This window comes from Dasypus novemcinctus, chromosome 2, assembly GCF_030445035.2.
Source record: "Dasypus novemcinctus isolate mDasNov1 chromosome 2, mDasNov1.1.hap2, whole genome shotgun sequence".
NCBI classification, from domain to species: domain Eukaryota; kingdom Metazoa; phylum Chordata; class Mammalia; order Cingulata; family Dasypodidae; genus Dasypus; species Dasypus novemcinctus.
This window is the reverse complement of record NC_080674.1, coordinates 93,529,509-93,544,667: the sequence shown is the minus strand read 5'-3', so window position 1 is coordinate 93,544,667 and position 15,159 is coordinate 93,529,509. Positions and strand designations below refer to the sequence as shown.

Sequence of the window (15,159 nt, the reverse complement as noted above, 5' to 3'; positions counted from 1 at the left end):
ACCAGCAGAGCTTGAGGCTGCAGGGACAGGAAGAGAAGATTTTCCTAGTGCACTACTAGGGGTAATAGTGAGGGATGCCATTCCCATTTCTACCCCTTGATTCCCAGACCCATCTTGGCTATGGGACAAACAGCACCATAGAGGGGATGCTGATTTAGAGCATACACAGCCTCCTGGAGAACACTGCCCTAGCCCTGCTAGGTACTGCCACCTAGTTGGCACCATAATTGAGTCTTCAAAAGGCCTTTCCACAGTTCTATCAATCCGGTTGCTTCAGGATGATGGGGAACATGGTAAGACTAGTGAATTCCAAGGGCATGTGGCCATTCCTGCACACCATTTGCTGTGAAATGGGTTCCTTGATCATAAGCAATGATGTGTGAATGCCATGGCAGTAGATAAGACATTTGTTAAGTCCAAGGATGGTAGTTTTGGTAAAGGTATTGCAAACAGGAAATGCAAGCCCATATCTGGAGTATGTATCTATTTCAGTTAAAACAAACTGCTGCCCCTTCTATGGTTAAAGTGGTCCAATGTAATCAATCTGCCACCAGGTAGCAGGCTGATAACCTCAGGGAATGGTGCCTTATCAGGGGCAGAGTGTGGGTCTCAGCTGCTGGCAGATTGGGCATTCAGCAGTGGTTGTAGCCAAGTCAGCCTTGGTGAGGGGAAGACTACGTTGCTGAGGCCATACATAACTTCCATCCCTACCTACATGGCCACTTTGTTCATGAGCCCTTTGGGCAATGAGAGGAGTGGCTGGGGAAAGAGGCTGAGCATTAGCCACAGAGTGGGTCATCTTATCCACTTGATTGTTAAAATCTTTCTCTGCTGAAGTCACCCTCTGGTGAGCATTCACATGGGACACAAACACTTTCATGTTTTTTTGCCCACTCAGGAAGGTCTATCCACATACCTCTTCTCCAGACCTCTTTGTCACCAATTTTCCAATCATGTTCCTTCCAATTCCCTGACCATCCAGCCAAATCATTTGCAATGGCCTATGAATCAGTGTACAAACACACTTCTGGCCATTTCTTCTTCCAAGCAAAATGAAAAACCAGGTGGACTGCTCCAAGTTCTGCCCACTGGGAGGATTTGCTCTCACCACTGCCCTTCAGGGATATCCCAGAAAAGGGCTGCAGTGCTACAGCTGTCCACTTTCAGGTGGTACCTGCATATCATGCAGAACCCTTTGAAACCAGGCCTGAGTCTTCTCTTTCTCAGTCAAATGATTGTAAGGGACTCCCTAAAAGATCAAAGCTGCTTGCTGGGAAAGAGAAAGTAACACAGCAGGGGAGGTGACCATGGGCGTTTGAGCAACTTCCTCATGTAACTTGCTTGTGCCTTCATGACCTGCTTAAGCTCTATTTTGTATATACCACTTCCACTTTATTACGGAGTGCTGCTATGCATGCCCAAAGCACAGTTACTCTAGTAAAAGGCCGTTGGTCTCCTTGGGGAAAGGTGGGAGGTAGATTAACAGTATAAATTTTTAGTTTAACAGGATCCTTCCCCAAGGGAACCTGGCCTTCTCCTCATTCAAGGGGCTCTGGGTTTGTAAACTGTTTCAAGTCTGGGAATTGATTGAGGGGCCATGATTCTGTGTCTGTAATTCAAATTAGGGTTTTGTTCACTCAACCTTGAACTCTTCTGCTTATACAGATCTAGAAGAAATTTAGTAGACTTCCCTTCTACTTCATTCCAGGTTTTCCATGATCTGTTAGCCAACACCATAACTCTCTGAGACTCAGACTATTTTGAGTGCTGCTTTGAATCTGCCTTTCACTGCAGTAGCCACGCCTACCTTGCCTTCAGTGATTAATTGCCAATACTTGATTTTTACAAGTAAAAGTGAGATCTGATCATACCCATAATGTTGAAGGACTCTGATTCCATTACAGCCCTCCCTACAGTAATATCTGGACCACAGAGAAGCACAACCACAAAGCTCTTCAGGGAAGATAAAGTTAGTCTTACAACTTTATTCCTCACAGTTCTGGTAAAAGGTGTGTCCTCTAAAAATTCCAGGGGTGAGTGGGTAGGTCATGAATGGTAAATCCATTCTAGCATTCCTGTCTCTCTATAAGCCTTTGAACTCCCTCTTCTACTGTATACCAGGGCAAGTCAAGTATCTCAACCTCAGACATGCTAGGTTATCTTTTGGTCCATGTTTCAGTCAACCACCCAAACAAACTGTAAGACCCCTTTCTAACCCCTTCAGCTACAGCACTGAATCCAGAATTTCTGCTTAATGGGCTAATATCAATAAATTCAGCATGATCTAATTTTATATTCCTTCCACCCACCATTATTCCATACCCTTAGTACACATTCCCACATATATTCCCTTGATTTCTGTCTATATAAGTTGGAAAACTCATGCAGTTCTTTCAGAGTATAGCATACTTCTTCATGGGTCACACCTTGCATTTCGCCTTTGGGGCTTGTTATGATTTTAGTCTAGTAATAGGTCTCAAGAGAAGAGTAGTGGTGGGGAAAGATTAGAAATGGCTTGCAAACTACTGACCTCAGGGCATTCCATTGTATTTTCATCTAATAAAACAGGATTAATCTCTTCAGGCAGGGGTTGGAAGGCAGATTCCCCGGGGCAGCGCAGAGGCTAGGTAGTGCAGGCTTTAGTTTGGCTGGTACCTCCTCAGGGCTAGAAGGAGGTCCAGACTCCCTGAAGCAGGCTGGAGACTGGGTGATACAAGGCTGACAAAGTGTGGTTTCACATGATTCATATACTTAAATTGCAAACTTGAAGTCTCTGCTCATCTCTTTCTTTTTTAACTGTATCCAGAGTATCCAGGAGGAGTCATCCAACATCACTGTACCTTTTGACTCCACAAAATTTTGTTAAGCTGTTGAAAACACTCTCACCCAGATCCTTGCCTCTTATAAGCACGGAAGTAGGGAAATCCAATGATGATATTCTGTGTATCTCCATTGCCCCCTTATGCCTTGGACTGTTAGTGGTCTCTTCATTATTGGAAAGAGAGTCATCAGTACCCTTGAGTCCAATTAGAGAGGAAAGCGAATTGCAAAACTCGCAGAACCACTTCAGACATCCCATGTTTAAGAGACTCTTCCTCAAGAATCATTCCTGGTACCAAGCTGTATTAGTCAGGGTTCTTTAGGGAAACAGAGTCAACAGGAGATATCTGTAAATAGTATGAGGTTTTATAAATTTCTCTCACATGACCGTGGGGATGCACAAGTTCAGGTTTTGCAGGCAGGCTACAAACCAGGAGCTCCAATGAAAGTCCAGTGAAGGTCCTTGATGAGTTTCTGGGAGACTATGGCTGTCCAAAGACAAGCTGGGAAAATTCTCTCTGAATGCTGAAATCACTTCCCCTTTTAAGGCATTCAACTGACTGGATAAAACCTCACTCATTGCTGATGGCAATCTCCCTGGTTGATCATAGATGTAATCAGTCATCTATGCAGTCAACTCACTGATGATTGAAGTCCATAAATGACCTTGTATTACAATTCACTCAGTGTGTGCTTGAACAAACAACGGGGCACAATTACCTGGTCGAGTTGACACATTAGCCTAACCATCACACTTAAGAACAAAATATATAAGCAATTAATATTGCATTGCCTTTCTGGGTTAAACTGAGGCATGGCAATAGTATGCAGATGTCAACACAAGGGATGCCAACTAAAATAAAGGTCAAAGAGTGTACAATGCATTTGGGCAAAAATGGAATTGTGATGCTCTCAGATATTGGCTTTAGATTTATACTTCACTGACACCCCACTAAACCCTACTCATGTAGGCTGTGTTCCTCTGCATTTTTTGGGACCCCAGAAAATCCTGTTCTTAAAGAGAACCCATCCCTTTGCAAATGGGAGATTTTGATTAGATTGTAGGACTCTGGATGGGTCTTAATCCTTTTACTGGAGTCCTATATAAGTGGAGGAAAGGAGAGAGAAAGGGAGCTGCCATTTTACCCTGCCACATGAGAGAGGACTTGAGGATTGCTTACAGCTGCAGAAAGAGAGAAAAACTCTGAGAGACTGAGAGAGACGTCAGGGGCTGGAATCTGGAGCAGCTGAAGCAATGAGGCTGGGAGGAGAAGGGAGATGAGCCATATGCTTGCCTGATCTCCCACAGCTGAGCTGGAGGAGAAGGCAGAGTCCAGCCACCACTCTGCCCTGCCACACAGCAGGAGTTCAGGATCACCAGAAGTCGATCTTTGGTGAGATGGTATCTGTGATGCTGCCTTGGTTTGGACATTTTCACAGACTCAGAACTTTAAGCTTTTAGCCTAATAAATTTCCATTATAAAGACCAACCCACTTAAGGTTATATAACTTGGGCAGCATTTAGGAAATTAAGATAATATCACAGGGAAATTAGTTTCAATTCCATTCTCGTCCCTTCCCCCCAGTAAGTGGAGAATTCAACAAATGACAGTGAATTCAAGTGTGCTGTTTAATTCCAGACATCAGAAATCATGTGAGTTTCAAGCAACAGCACATACTTCATTATGTCTGGGACATATAGAAAGCTTATATGGGGAAGTGGTAACAGCTGAGGTAGAGAGGATAGGTAGGGCCCACATCAAGAAGGACTTTGGATACACCATTTAGGAATTTGCCACGGGAATAATTTTAATAAAGATGCAATCAAACTTTTTGGAATGCTTCAGTGTGGAATGGGGACAGACAAGAGCCAAGGAATATCAGTCTCAAAACTGTTGCAATAGTGAAATGATTGCAACTCACCTTGTTGCAAATGTGAGATGATGGAGGATAGAATCATGAAAAAATTAAGTGGAGGGCATGTTAGGAAATATTTAGGAAGTGTCCAGAACTAAAGATTTAAGAAGCTGACTATATTTGGCACCAATTACATATTTAAAGAATTATATTAATAAAAATAACAACACATATTGAGTGCTTAGTATATTTCAGGGAATATATTAAAATACTTTATATGAATTATCATTTAATTCTTTAACAGCCTATATATTTAAGTGTTATTATTAAACCTGCCTCACATATGAGAATAGTGAGGAAAATTAGGGATGATTCAGTACCATAAAGAGAAGCTGCAGTCTTTCTTGGAAATCAGAAGATGAAGGATTAATTTTCTAGCCCAGATCACTTCAAATTGTTTTTGGGAAATAAAGTCTAGCAATGATTTCTTATGGAATTAGAGTTCTCTGTTCTAATTTAATCTTTGTGTTACTGGTAAAAGTTTTGAAAACCTAAAATTACCTAAAAATGGGTAGTACTGGTAGCTTTGGAGAGCTTGGGAGTGGCCTCAGATTCCAAACCCTTTTCCACAATGTAACAGCTTTGGGAATTTTGAACACCTTTCTAAGCCTCTATTTTCCTTGATTTTCTTTTCTGACTATGGAATAATGATACCTAATTCACAGGGTTCTTGTGAAAATTAATTGGGATAATACCTACTATGTAGAGCTCAGTGCCTGGCATATGGTGACTATTAATTGGTACGATGATGATGATGTGGTGGTGGTGTTCATGATGATGATGACAACAATAACCAGGGCCCAAGCAAATTCACACCTGCTGCTTACATGTAGTTCCAAGCCTTTCCTCTTTCTTTCAACTCCACAACAGCCATGCTCTCTGCCATCTGCCCATCTAGAAAACAAATCTAAATTGCACTTAACAGTTTAGTAGTGAAATAGCCTGAATAAGGAACTCCCTTTTTCCTAATCAGTATTCAACTGAGACTAGGTAAAAGGGAGATCATTGAAGTAAAGATGGACTCTAGAAAGGCCCACCTAGGCTACAAATTGTTTACTCATGCAAATCCAAGGTTTAAAAAGAAATTTAAGCTTTATCTCAACTCCATGAATTTATTTTTTAGTTTTCTTGGGATGAGCAAAGGCTAAGGAAACTGCTGATAGTATTGTTCTAGAATTTTTTTCTTTTTCTGAGGCAGTACCTGAACCCAGGACCTTGTATATGGGAAGCAGGCTCTCAACCACTGAGCTACACCCACTCTTGCTGTCCTAGGAATTTTTAATATAACAGTAAAAAATCTCCAAAGTTTTCAAAACTAATAAGTTGGTTTTATTATTTCAATTAGTTGAAATACTAATTTGAAAACCAAAGAAAATGAATGAACATTGAATGAATATGCACCATCTTTCAAACTCATCGATTTCCAATTTTAATCTTTGAAGACTGAAGTCATAGATCTAAGTCTAAGAATAGAATGAACATCCAAAAGATCTTTTGAAATAACTGAGATTTCTGCCACCACTATTGGCAAAACATGGGAAGTTTGTTGGAACCTGGGCTTACAGAGGATCTTCAAGTTCAAGTGGAAGAGAGTTTTCATTGTATAGTGAGAAGCTCTAGGGTTTTCCTTAAGTCCCTAGGCTTTGTTTTTTATTTTCTTTTCAGTAATGGAAACTTGGGAGCGACTGCAAACAAGCACCTTACTGTCAAGGACATGTGAAACCTGTTATGTTGGTCATTCTGGATCCTATCCAAACATGATCACTTTTACTCTGTCTAAGTTGAAACCTCAGTTTTGTTCTAGGGAAAAAATCATATTGTATTTTTCCATTTTTATTTATAAACGCTGAATGTTTCTGGAAACAATAAAATTTAAAATGATAGTAACATACCTACAATTTTGATGTTGAGACTAATGAGGACACTTGAATCAGTGTTTCAGTTATTGATTTCTATGTAATAAACCACCTCAAAACATAGTGAATTAAAATAAGAATATATTATTTTTCACAATTCTGCAATTTGGGCTGGACAGTTTTCTGCTCTTTTGATATCTACTGGGGCTGCAGCATACAAGAGGATGTCTTAATTCACATGTCTGGAATCAGAGCTGGGATGCCTGAATCAACAAGAGGCTCAACCAATATGTGTCTCCCCATGTTCTCTCCACCTGGCCAGCTTGGTGTTTCTCTTTTCACGATAATTGGATTTCTTATATGGCGGCTGGCTTTTAAGAGAGCAGAAGCTGAACTGCTAGTCCTCTTAAAGGCTAGGCCCCATTATAGGACAACATCACTTCTGTCATATTCTATTGGTCTAAGCAAGTCCAAAATCAGCCCAAATTTAAAGGAAAAGGTGAACAGACCATACTGCTTCAATGAGGAAAGGGAGGGAAATACTTGATGGTGGTCTTCTTTGGGAGACTACGACAGTATATTTTATTTACCAGGAACTCTTCCTTTTTTCTTTGTTTCCTTTGGATTTCCTTAAGCTTTTCTGAACTCTATTTGAAATTCTTAAAATGTCAGGAGTGAAAATGTTACTCAAAATTAGGATGTAAGGGATTGATACTATGTAATATTCATTACAATAAGTTTTCATTGATATTCATAATAGTGCTGGGATCCTAATTTATATTATTATTTGTTGTTCACTCTAAAGAGTCTCAGGTGAGATGTAAGCGTTCATCCTCCAATATGTTCCCAAGTAGAGGCTAGACGCATTATAGTACCAGGAAATTTCAAACATCTCAGGTTCACATTATACCATGTTGGTCACCTTTTAATTTTTATCTGGCATATTGAAATTTAACAAGTGGGATTTTTATAAAAGAAGGATTTATAATCAACCTACTTCCTCTTTTTATTCAAATCACTTTTTCTTTCCTAATTCATGAATCATTCCTCACATAAGAACTGGTTGATGAATCAGAAAGGAGCCAGTAAAGTCTAATGAGTCTAAGAGGAGAGACAAGCTTATCATTGTCAGAGATCAAAACCAAACCCTGAAATTACAGGCTTTGTTTAAAATACTGCTTGAGACATTGAAATTTAGTTCAGGGAACATACCTTTATTATGACTCATTATCACTGCACATCCACCCCATTGAGGAGAGGAGGAGGCCAGTGAATCTCATTAGGAGCCACAGACCTTCAAAAATTGTGTTCACAGCAGTCAGGCAGTTAAAGGGCCACAAAACCAAGCTGTCCTGGATGTCTCAGGCCACTTTCAGGGAAGGAAGAATGGATGGTGGCCACCTTTGGGAGTGTACAATATAGAATGTATTTAATTTACCAGGAGCTCTTCCTTGCCTTCCTCCCCGCTTTTTCTTTGGACTCCATTGAGATTATTTGGACTCTTGAAATTATGGAATGTGAGAAACAAAAATGTCAGTGAAAATGAAGGGTATAAAAGGATTAAAAGTTAGTATTAATTATATCCAACAAACAATTTTAATGCAAATTTGATCCTGTTGCCACGCATATCTGATTTGCACAAGGGAATGATTAGTTTGGAGAACAGTTCTCTAGAAATCACGGAAAATTCTGGGCATAATGAAAATGACCAATGAGAGCTCTTAGTTCCTCAGAAATGTTTGGTGCCAGTGTTAACTAATTTGCATCTTATCACAGAACCTAACATTCAAAGGTAAATAAATAATCAAAATCATTCTGCTCATTTAAAAACAAATCAGCAGCTTGGCTATATTAAAGCTATAAATTGACTATTCCTTCTCATAACTCATCTTACTCATTCTAAAAAAGTGATTTATAAGCAAAAAACAAACAAAAAATACTCAACTTTTTGCCCCAAATACTAAAAATTATGCATGAGTTATAAAAGTAGGAAGTTATTTTTCTAAGACAGGGGTTCTTAATCAGTGTTCCATGTACTCCTTGGTCTGTGAGTTTTGAACTGAAAGAAATCAGCTTATTTATCTTTATTTTCTCTGACCTCCGATGTTGAGGATCATAAAACTACCTGCCACTACATTCTAAGAAGAGGTCCGTGCTTTTTACCTGGCTGGCAAAGGGGTCCGTGGAACAAAAAAGGTTAAGAAGCCCTGTTCTAAGAGGATTTATTTTGAGCTCTTGATTCAATGTATCCACTTGAAAGTTTATTTCTCATAATAGTATACAATATACCTAAAAATGCTCATCCACTTCGAAAATGCAGGACAAAATGTAACTAAACTATAAACCATCTAAGACACCTCAGGAGCAAAGGACTGCTTTTGCATGCTTGGCACTGCACAGAGCTAAGCTGGATCTTCTTAAGACTAATTAGAAGCACCCTCCTCAGGTATTACGAGGGCATGGGGCTGTATGAGGTACATGTTTCTCAGAGGAAAAGAGAAAGAGGCTGTGCATTTATATGACTTTGAAGCTTAGATTTTCAGAATACTTAGCTACATCTGCTTTCCCAATGAGTCTCGAAACCTGAGTAGGGCTTGTGCCATTTATAATAAAAATACAGACTGTTAGAAACAGTGAAAAGTTGCTCATTGCCAGTTTTTCTAAAATATAGATGTGAATTTTTAAAACATAACTTTATATTTTGCTTTTCAGCAACTAGTCTCAGCTTTCCCTTCTTTTGCAATGTATTTATTTTATGTATATATATATTTTTTTCTTTAATTCTGGAACACTCTCAGTCATTACCTTTTCAATTCTTTCTTTTCTTCCATTCTCTCTATTTTCTCATCTAGAAATTGATCTACTCTCATATGTCTTAGCTTTGTTTTTAGATTTTCTAGTTTCTGTACGCTTCCTTAGTGAATTCCTCAATCCTAGCTTCAGATCCCAATTCATTAATTTCTCTTCTCTGTTTCTCATCTAGAGTTTATTTCATACATTATTTTCAAATTGATTAGTTTATATATTCATTTCTTAGAGCTTCCATAACAAACTGGGTGGCTTAAAACAAGAGAAATTTACTTTCTCACAGTTCTAAAGGCCTCAGGTTCAAAATCCAGCTGGCAGCAGAACTGGTTGATTCTGGAGGTTGAGGAAGAATCTGTTCTATGATTCTTTTCTAGTTTCTGGTGGCTGATGGCAATCCTTGGCATTCCTTGGTTTGTAGATGCACTACTCCAATCTCTGCCTCTGTTTTTATGTGGCCTTCTTCCTGGTGTGTCTGTGTATCCAAATCTCTGTCTTCTAATAAGGACAACAGTCATTAGATTAGGGTCACTTTAACCCAATATGACTTTTCCTAACTTGATTGCATCCTATTCCCAAATAAGGCCCTATTCATATGTATCAGGGGTTAGGACTCGAAAATATCTTTTGGGGAATATAATTCAGTCCAGGCTAAAATCTGCATTTCTAAGATTTCTAAAATTGTTTCTCTTTTATACTTGTCTACTTTTATTTATATTCTTTTAAAGTATGTTTAAGTGCTTTTAATGACTATATCTTCCTTTATATCTGGGGTTCTGGTAAACTCCTTTTGGTAAAGAGCCAGGTAGTAAATATGTTAGGCTTTGCAAGCCATACGGTCACTGTTGCAACTACCCTACTCAATTCTGGTAAAAGCAGCCATAGGCTGCTGTAAATGAGTGGATTTGGATGGGTTCCAAAAATACTTAGAAAACCAGGCCACTGCAGACACTTGGAAAAAATTTTGACATTTCTTCAAAATGTTAAACATAGAGTTACCATATGAACAAACTGTGGATGTATCCAAGAAAAATGAAAACACACGTCCATATAAAAACTTCTTACATGAATGTCCACAGCAATATTATGCATAGTAGCCAAAAGATGACAACAACCCAATGTCCATCAATTGATGAATGGATAAACAAAATGTAGTATTTCATTGCAATGGAATATAAAATAGCAATATAAAGGAAAAAGGTAATGATATATGCTACAACATGGATGAACCTGAAAATGTTATGCTAATTGAAAGAAGTCAGACATAAAAGACAGCTGTGGTTGGCTTGGAGTTATATACAGAAAACCAAGTTGTGAATGTTAATCCATGCTGGTGGGTGTGAATACATTGTAAATAGGACCTATTGATGAAGTTGCTTCAGATAAGGGGGGGCCCAACTCAGTCAGGATGGGTCAATTCCTATTCCAGGAATCCTTATAGGGGAGGTCACACAGAGAGAAGCCACAGGGAGTAGCCAGAAGCTGGAGGTCAATAGAATGTAGAGGAGAAAGGAGAAAGTGCCACCATGTGCACTGCCATGTGACAGAAAAGCCAAGGAACTCCAAAGATTACTGGCAAGCCAAAAGATACCTCCTTCAGGAGGAATCAAGCCTTCTATCCTCAGAAACCATGTACCAACAAATTCCCGTGGTTAAGCCAACCCATTGTATGGCATTTGTTTTAGCTGCTGAAAAATTAAAACAACCACATGTTGAAGTATCTCATCTATATAAAAAGTCCACAATATGCAAATCTATTAGACAGAAAGCAGATTAGTGGTTGCCAGGAGCTGAGGGGAGAGGATAATGTGGAGGAGTGACAGCTAATGGGTACAAAGTTTCTTTGGGGGATGATGAAATGTTCTAAAATGATATTATGGTAATAGTTACAGAGCTATGTAAATACACTAAAAATCATTGAACTGAATAGTTTAAAGAAGTGAGCTTTTTGGTATATAGATTATTTCTCAATAAAACTGTTAATAGGGAAGCGGACTTGGCCTGATGGATAAGGCATCCGCCTACCACATGGGAAGTCCATGGTTCAAACCCCAGGCCTCCTTGACCTGTGTGGAGCTGGCCCATGCGCAGTGTTGATGAGCGCAAGGAGTGTCGTGCCATGCAGGGGTGTCCCCTGCATAGGGGACCCTGTGCACCCTGTAAGAAGAGCCACTCAGCACGAAAGAAAGTGCAGCCTGCCCAAGAATGGCACTGCACACATGGAGAGCTGACATAGCAAGATGACGCAACAAAAAGAAACGCAGATTTCTGGTGCTGCTGCTAAGGATAGAAGCGGTCACAGAAGGATACACAGTGAATGGACATAGAGAGCAGACAACTGGGCAGGGGGGAAGGGGAGAGAAATAAATAAAAAATAAATCTTTTAAAAAAACCACACTGTTAATAAAAAAATGGGGGGGGGGCCGGAAGCTTGGGGGTGGCCTGTGTGGTTATAGTTTGCTGGTTTGCTGAACCCTGCTTTATATCTTTGAGTATCCTAACATATTTATTCAAAGTTATTTTCAGATCATTGCATTAAAATTTTTTTCTGAATTTAATTTATCTTTTTGATTGCTGATTTTAAGGTTTGTCCTCATTAATTTTCCTCCTCTATTTGGGAGTTTCATATTGCAGCTAATCTTGAGTAGAAGTGTTTCTTTGCTTGTTCTTTCTTTGGATACCTTTTCTTGTCTAGTGGTTCTACGATTGCCTCACTCAGATCCTCCTTGGCTTCCTGTCCCTCTGGTGATATCAAGGACATGGCAGATACAGCCTGTGAACTTGACCCAGGTTCTTGCTGACATACTTTGTCTGCTTTCTCAGTGGGTTCCTAGATTGATATAAGCTAAAGCCCAAGTAAACTGTAGCAGTTTTTTTTTTTCAGGTTCCTTTCAGGCAGGTGGACATTGCTCTGGTCCATCCATGTTGGATAGGATCTTTTAGTCCTCAGTTCACAAACAAAGCAGTTGAGATCCTCCACCATCCACCTGCTACTGGATCCAAAGAATATTGGATCAAGGGACTTTGGCACAGCTTACCATTTTTTGTTTCTGTCTATTTCCAATCCACTGAGGATGTGCATCTTTAACTTTATCTTGTTATATCTTGTTTATTACTGCTATGTACATGGAGTGAGACAGTGGACAAAACATGGATTTACAGTGTCATCTTAACTGAATATCTTACAGGTCAGTACAATGAAATTTTAGCAGAAAAATTTAAAGAGAATACCAAATGCCCCGTGGTAGAGGAGATAGGCATTTATTCCAGAAGCTTTGAATTTGAGGTAAGTTGAGCATGTTAAGTAGAAGTGAGTTATATAATAATATAGTTGCAAATAAAATATAAAAGATCAAGTCAGAGGTTTGAGCTGGAGATGTGGATTTAAGAATCACAGAAGTCAAAAAAAAGGAGACCTAATAATAATAACTTTCAAATGGATATGTACAATCAGATCAAGCCTATAAATCACTTAATTTCTACTTTCGATGATACAGCATATTCTCTTTCTTCTTAATGCTATATTTAGCTTGGGTATCCATTCCTACAATTATAAGCTTTTATGATACATTGCTGAATATTAATCCATTCATTTATTCAACAAATATTAATTATGCTCTTGTTCTACAACGAGCACTTTGCAAGGCCCTGGAGATATAGAGATGAATAATAAATGGTCCTTGCCCTCAAAAGATTCATAATTTATTAAGGAAGTCAGCCACATCCCTATCAACAAGTCACCACTGCATTCTAAGGTAAGCTTAGATATAATGGCTGTAGGCACAACGTGCTTTAAAGGCATCGATGAGGGAATGCTGTGATTCTTCTTTGCTTTAATACACAAAGAGGTAATTTCAAAGGCTTTACAGAGGAAGGAGCAAGTTGATAGCTTCCAGAATTTCCATAAAGGAATGAGTGGTAATTTGTTGGAAGTGGGTGTGGGGGACTTGTGTTTTCCAAATACACAATTTTTACTTAGGCTACGGTTCATTTTTAACAGCTCCGGGAGAGCTGATAGAGATTATAGGAGGGCGATAAACTCCTTTTACTTCTCCCTCATTCACTGAGCACAGGACTTTTCCAACTAATGATGAGGGGTATATTACATTCAAAGTAGAGGGTTCACCACATAAGCAATGATGACAGTATCAGGCGATTTTAGGAAAGAGTAAATAAATATAATGGTATGGTCAGAATGCAGGATAAACAATAACTAACCTGGGAGTAGAGAGATGGTCTGGTATGGACTGTGGAGGCTATTGCATTGAAGGATAAGGAAACTGGACTTGTCTTTTAGGCAATGAGAAATACTTTGAATAATTTTAATGTTGGAGAGTGAGGGGATAAAATTTACATTTTTAAAATATATAGACATTTGAGATAATGAAAGGAGAAGAAAAAGACTAGAGCCAGAGATAATCCTGCAAAAGTCCAAGTATGAGATAATGGCTATTTGATTGAATTGTCATGGGAGTAAGAAAAGACTGTAAATATTTTGTTGTTGTTGTTGAGTAGGTAAACCTAAGTTGGAAAAGCTACAATAGAGTAATGCTTCTATTAACATTCATTTCAAGAGAGGTTCTCTGGTTGAGATACAAGTGTGCTAGAACTTTTAGCCTTATGCTCTTGAGGACTATATTTCACAGATAATGGAATACTGTTTTAGCTACTGTATTACATCCAAGTGACAAAACAGGTTATTTGGGAATGCAAAAATGTAACCCACTATGATAGTGGTCCTTATGCTATCACCCAGGTTATGCTATCACAAACCAAGGTTTTGATATTGCAAACCCTGACATTTTGACATTGCATATAAAGCAGAATAAACCTACCAAATGGGGAAAGAAATGAATAACCCTTCACTCTGAAAGAGAATATGCATTTTAATAAAACGAATTCCAAGTCGAATAAAAGCCCAGCTTCTGGATCAAAATCTATGTTCCATGAAAAAGTACGATTATGGCTTTTTAATTGAAGAATTTAAGATTCATCATAACCTTACATAATATTTCTACCTACACAATGATAGTATTCTAAATAAGGAAGAAAACAGAGAGTAGCTGGTTGACAAGTGACTCTACAAACTAATATAACTTAAGTCTCTTGTCTTTACACCATGAAGAAAATTTTTCTTTCATCTTGTCTGATTCAGTTCAGGACTTTAGAGGGCTCTTCTCACAATAAAGTGACTCTTTTTATTATTGTGTTAGTGATAGTATCTAGTGAGCCCCTAATAATGTATTAGCATTATTCTAGGGAATTCATAAATGATATCTGTATTACTTGGAAAGGCACTTAAAATGTGAAGAATTCCACTAATACGATCATTCATTTGGCTTCAGATTTGTAAAAGTTTAGGAAAGAGACAAAGACTCATCTTCACTGGCCAGAGAGGGAGTTCCATCCCCTCAGCTCACAAGATTGTCCCTTGAATGCCACTCAGGCATACAACATTCTGTATGTAGGTGTGTGGTTATTGTTACTACTTAAGGAAATTCCCAAGAGACTCTAATCTAACAATAACAACAAAAATGAATCAGATCATAAAAACCTGTGCTTAAGTATGATTCAAAGGGAAAAAATGAGCTTCAGTGAAAGCCAATTTGTGCTGGAAAGACTTCCACTCTTAAGTAACCAGACATGTGTAGCCACTTATGAAGCTGTCTGATTACATATTTTTTTAAACATCTGTCAGCAGAACCAGGATTCCACATGCAAAATACAGCACTCATGAGCATTGTGGAGGTTTGTTTAACTC

The 15,159-nt window shown here is 38.7% G+C and overlaps 1 protein-coding gene across 1 annotated transcript in view; it reads right to left on the bottom strand.

The window, feature by feature from the left end:
• Positions 1 to 15,159, bottom strand: part of ADGRV1 (adhesion G protein-coupled receptor V1) — a 685,020-nt gene that overhangs the window by 131,856 nt on the left and 538,005 nt on the right. The window lies entirely within an intron of this gene.